We start from the raw sequence: 6,350 nt of genomic DNA on the forward strand, positions 1-6,350 counted from the left end.
CATTATTATACCAGGCATAATACGTGGACACAGGCCAACATGCCTAAAAAGACGGCGACTCCAAACTAATAAGACTTCCCGCTCTTCGAGGGTCAGAAGCAAAGTCTATCGTACATAGTCTTATCCTTACTCTGCAAAGAGACTGCTTCTACAACTTAAACCTGTAACCTTTCAATCACAAAGAAGCAACCTCAGACACAGCCCTAAACTTAAATATTCATCCCACTACTATATCCTAAATCTACAGAAAAAAAAAAAAAAAAATGAGTCACCAGAAACAAAGGACAATCCCCTTCCTCTCGAGGAAATACAATAGAAACAAAAGTTGAAGAATTCCCTGCTACACTTCACTCATACATGTTTTACGTAATACGTCATATAAGAATCTTACATGAACGAGCATTTAAGTCTTCATTCAGTCACTTCTCTGTCATCCTCTTAAACCTTCATTGTTAATACTTGGTCACCTTTAAATTTCTCTGGGTAACTTGCCTTGACAAAAGCCTCAACTAGCTCGGACCTGAACTCCTCCATCATTCTCTCATCTCTTTGAAAAGGAACTGCGTATATATACATATTGAGACTTCGACACTCACAATGCCAGAGAAAATAAATACACATGGCAGTATCCTAGATAATATATATACATACATACATATATATATATATATATATATATATATATATATATAAAGAAGCTATATGATGTTGAGTATAGAACGAACTCTGAAATTAAGTAGAGCCGAATCAAATATTAAATCTCAAGCAAAAACCTCCACTCATGCTTACCCACTTATTCTTAGGTGGAAGCTCATCAAAAGGAATCTTTGCATAGCCTCTTTATACAATGACTCAATATATTCCTCCTGGAAAAGCAATATATATGCATGAATTGAGTAAATAAGCAATGCGATAACAGGACAGTACGAGGCGATGTAAAAACAGAAAAAACATGAATACTTTCCACCGTAAATGAAAAAATATGACTCAATATATTCTTCTTTCATTTACTTAGCTAGCAGCTCGTGTAGCACCGGATGCAAACGCAAAAGGTTCTGCGTTCTTTGTCAGTTTTCACCGCAATCCGAGCCGAGCACTTAGTGCAATCAAACATCAATAAGGGTATTGCAGTTCCCTGAGGCTCCTATAAGTGAAAGAAGAATTAGTATATATCCTAGCTTACTGAACATCAAAGCATCTAGACGATTTCATTACGAAATTGTGACTAACTTACATCATTGGATTGCATGGAACCACGTTCAATATATATCATAGAACCAGCACACTTTTTCTATAGTAATCACGTACGTAAATCACGCGAGGATTCTTCTTGGACATTTAATTCGGTGTTTTGTTCATCACATTGCTACAAGATTTGCAGCGAACGCTCAATGGAAGCTTCAGTGCTATAACTTCTATTTTCGGCTTCCCGGCTTCCATCAACGGATGATCGTCAATCACTGGATTTCTAGGGATTTTCAAATAGATCTGGGGTCTCGTTTGGGAGTGGTTTTATGGAATACGATTTTCTGCTGCTAAAATCTTGTACCATTTTTCGCCCATATTTTGATAAAAGTAGAATACTACTATACCCACCCCCATTGTATTAATTTTCCACCATATTATAATTTCATCCACTATAAAATTTACGAAAAATCTAAAACTATCTTCCCACCTAGCATTATCCCTTAACTATCCCTACCAGCTTAAGTTGTAAAATGTAAAAACAAAAAGACTGAAAAGCTAAAAATACAAACCAACAGCCACAACACCACCCACCCCAACCGACGACAATAAATCAGGCACAACCTCTGCCGGCGGCAACTCATTTTCTTTTATATATGCTGCCTTTGTTTTCTTCCTCTCTTTTGTTTCCCCTTTGTCTTCCTATCTCTCTATATGTCTACCCGCACTAAATCTATATTTAACAAAATAAACATCAAAACTGAAATTTCTTACCACATTTACTGTTGCAATTGAAAATTAGAAAGAGAAAAAGGATGGAGAGAGTATGGGGGAGAAAGGGGGACGGAGGAGAGATAAATGGGAGAGAACCAGTGAGAAGTTTTACTTTTTATGCTGTTAACCTTTATAACACAAATATCTCACTATTTGTATATTGACACATGCTGTGCCATCCAGTATTTCGAGCATACTGAAAAATCTCTCCATTCGGTGTCCTTGTTTTCACAAAACAAACTAAAATTATATTAACCTGTAAAACTTAAACATTTTACTATTTTGAATGCAGTTGTTTTCCAGATGCTCTCGAATGTCACTTTCATAAAATGCTCATTTCATTTTTAGCTACGCCCCTTATAAACCCGATTTTAATCTAATTTTTCCTCATTGTAACTCAAGCCTGATCTTTTTTCGTGTACAGCATCGTGCTTTTAGTGAATTGCTTTAAGTTTGTTTACTTTTTAACCTTTATACGTCGTAGATGCACGCAAGCTAGTTGGTTATCACGTGCTTCAATTTCAATGGAGTATGCCTTTACCCATTAATTTCTCCAACTTTAGATGGCATGATTGAGACGTGAGCTTATCCGGTTTGTTGCTTTTACGTGCATTCTTGCGATTTAAGGTCGTGGTGGAATTGAGACCCTGTTTTTCAACTCTTGTCACCCATGTCGTAAGCTTAAGGATACTCTTCAACCTTAATTATTAGGGTGACTACTATTGGAAGGGCTCTTTTAATAGAAATTACATTCTATCTCATTGTCCCACATGCTCAATATCAAAAGTTTGTCAAGTCCCTTTGACAAAGTGTTTGAAAAAATGGACTATGGAGAGTAAAATAAAACGTTCAAGGATATGATTAATTTCACGTTAAATAGTTCAGCCTTCCACATAGTTTGTGGGGTGAAGCTTTACTTACTGCAAATGTCATATTGAATAAGATCCCTCTTAAGAAAACCGACAAGTCACCTTATAAAATAAGGAGAGGACATAAACCCACATATAAAACCCTCAAAGTGCAAGTTCATTTACCAAGAAGAACAAAACTAAGACCTACAACTATTCATCGTGCATTCATTGGATATGCAAACAATAGTGCTACTTATAAGTTCATTGTAGTAAGAAATCTTTGATTCTTGACATATATGTTAACATTACATATTAGAATCGGCAAATGCAGAATTCTTTGAATATATATTTTCTTACAAAGAAAAAGAATCTGGTTCAAACAAAATGAGGATTCATGATCATAGTCATGATGACGTCTGTTCTTTAGATGTTCAAAAAATAATGTGGAACCAAAGAGAGGAAAAAGGAACAAAGTTCCTATAAGGAAAAAAAAAAAAACACAATTCAATGGCATCCAATCTTGATTAAAGCACTAGAAAATCTATAATCTACCATCATCTTGGAGCACATAAAAGGAAATTAGTATGACCAAGCCATTGGAGGCTAGTTTTACAAGTAATAAGCAAAGAATATGGAACAACTCTACACAACAAACTAGTTTCACATAACTTTGTGGAGGGTGGCACTAAGCTTAGGGCATCTCCAAATGACAGGACTAGACAAAATAGTTATCTCATATTAACCCAACCATGACCATGAGTGTGTTTGTTGGCTGATAGTTATCTTATCACCACCACATGCTAATCACATCACCACGTGCTAATTGTTATTCCATGGTCTCCAATCCAAAAGACTTGGCTGACTCTAAGATAAAGGTAATTTAGCCAAAAGTGAATAAAAACTTTACTATGAAGTCATATATCAATGACATATTTTTGTTCTGGACTTAATCAATGATATATTTTTATTAATTAGGCATAGGTCAATGATGAATGCTATATAGGCTTTAAGTCATTATAAATAGTTAGAATTTGTCTATTCTATCCTTCTCTCTTTCTCTCTCTATAAATGTTATATGGGCTTAAGCTATTATAAATACGGAGTTAGATCCTCTCTGAATCAATTTTGTGGAGATACTTTGGACCGATAAATCTCATCCATTGATACAAATCCAATGGTCAAAATCTCTTATCCTTCCTCTTTTCCCCTTAGCTCTTCTCTTTCTCCCTCACTTCGAAGCTCTAAACCTCGAACCACCAACTCCCCAAATTCCAAATTAAATTCAACCCCACCTCAAAATCAGCCCCAACAACGCCACAACCCAACCAACCCACAACCACCAATTGCAGGTCCCTCACCTTACCCTCTCCAAAATCAGCCCCACCACCGCCACATCACTCAATTGCAAGTCTCTCAACCTTAAAATCTCAACCGATGTTAACAAAACAACAAAGAGAGGGGTCATGCAAACCAATGTCTTTTGGTTGCAGAGATCTTTTTCATAACTATAGAAGAATTATAGAGAGAAAAATCTCAAAGATGAAGAAGAAGAAAGAGATGACAAATAAAAAGTTAAAAAAGCAAGGGATAGTGAAAAAATAAATCAGACGTAGAACACATATGACCTGCAATTGAATTTGGGGTTTGTTAACAATGGTGGGGAGTTGGTGCAAGTGAGAAAGGGGAGTTGAGGGGGAAGAAAGGAGAGGGAAGAGGATTCGGCCATTGGGCTTCTATTCCTATGGAACTGATCTTGAGAGGATTTGAGTCCTATAAATAGTTAGAACATGTATATTCTATCACTTCCTATCGCCCTTCGCTTACATGGAGAAGTCGACTCAACTAAAAACAAGGGAACCAGGAAATGGACACTGAATTACAGTGTCTGAAACAAAATGTAAAAAACAGAGCTAGAAAATGGACACTGCATTACAATGTTTGAATCTAAATGTAAAAACCAGGAGTCATGTGAAGGGTGAAGTGTAGGAGATGTGTGCGTGATGGAAAAAATATAACCAAGAAACGAACACTGCAAGGCAACGTCTAAATCCAAAAGTGAAAAACAAACTCAAGAAACGAACACTGCATTTCAACGTCTGATTCCAAATATACAAAGGAACATATAGGAGGCGTGTGAGTGATGGAAAAACTAAACCAATAAATGTACACTGCAACGCAGTCTCTGAAACCAAATATAAAAAACAAAATCAGGAAACAAACATTGCATTGCAGTGTCTCATCCGTATGACTTATTCTAAAATAAAACTATGAGAAATGGAGTGTTAGTTGTAGTGGGTGCGAGCTGTAATGACAGATTTTGTAATTTTTGTTTATTTTAAATGCATTTAAGTATTACAAGACATGATTGACCTATTTATAATTAACATAAATATTGTTGATCGATTGTTAATAATGTAACTTTTTATTGATTTTTCACAAAATCACCCTCAAGATAATTACTACGACAATTAAGACTAGCAGTAATATTTACAAAAACTATTAATCCATCCAACATCCTCAATTAAATAGACCTGCTAATTACACAAACACCTAAGATTTTTTGAATTTTCACAAAAATTTGTCAGGTTTAAAACATTACACTAACGCCTCATGAGGTTTTAATTCAATTCCACATAACCCCTTCAAAGACAAATTTACCCTTTTATATTAATTATATAAAAATGAAAAAAAAAACTTATATATAAAGGAAAAGATCAAATTAATATTTTAATTTAAACTTTAAAAAAATGGAAAAGAAGGCTATAATACTTACTATGCAAGCCGTGATGATCCCAAATTATCTCAGTTTCATTGTTTCGGTTTTTTTTTTTTTTTTTTTTATAATTTGGCTTGAATTGAAAAGGCTAGAAATCTAAGTCACAAAAGCCACAACAGCAAATGGTACATGAACAATGATCGAAGCCAAAAAAAAAAAGGGAGAAAGAGAGAGATGGTTGCTGAAAAACAAATATGGGAGGGGAAGAAGATGCAGGACTAGGGTTTAGGAGATGCATAGGGGCTGCAGGGGTAGGAGACGATTTTAATTTCATTCCTGTTCATTCTTTTTAATTTTTTAATTCTTTGTGTAATTTTACTTGGATTTTTCTAGTTTTGTTTATTTATAAAAGTTTTTAATTTTGTTAAGAAATTAATTATAAGGGTAAATATGTCTTTTTATAGATAGATTTTCAACTAAAGGGGTATTTGTGAAAGTGAATGAGAACCTAAAAGGGTTTTAGTGTAATGTTTCAAACCTAAGGGAATTTTGTGAAAACTCAAAAAATTTCAGGGGGTGTTAGTGTAATTAACCCTTAAATAGACCTATAATGCAAAATTAGGTATAAACCGGAACACAAACATTAACCTTTCTTCTTTTATATATTGAACCACTTACTAGACATGGCAACTTTGTACAATACCCGTTAACATGACACGTAAACGACAGGAAAATAACGGATTTCAGGTCAACGCGATAACTAATCAGATCGTTATCAGGTCACACGATAAAAACCCGTTAATAATGGGTCCATAACAGATTTA

At 34.8% G+C, this 6,350-nt stretch overlaps 1 long non-coding RNA gene across 1 annotated transcript; it reads right to left on the minus strand.

Moving 5' to 3' along the window:
- Positions 1-278: 278 nt before the first annotated feature.
- Positions 279-1,996, minus strand: LOC148694439 (uncharacterized). Its single transcript, XR_015967010.1, has 3 exons — positions 1,235-1,996; positions 790-1,144; positions 279-560 (listed from the first exon to the last, which is right to left on the minus strand). It is a non-coding gene; the product is annotated as an uncharacterized LOC148694439 (long non-coding RNA).
- Positions 1,997-6,350: the final 4,354 nt, after the last annotated feature.

The sequence above is a fragment of the Pyrus communis genome, chromosome 9 (genome assembly GCF_041283825.1).
Source record: "Pyrus communis isolate YQ-2024b chromosome 9, ASM4128382v1, whole genome shotgun sequence".
Taxonomy (NCBI): domain Eukaryota; kingdom Viridiplantae; phylum Streptophyta; class Magnoliopsida; order Rosales; family Rosaceae; genus Pyrus; species Pyrus communis.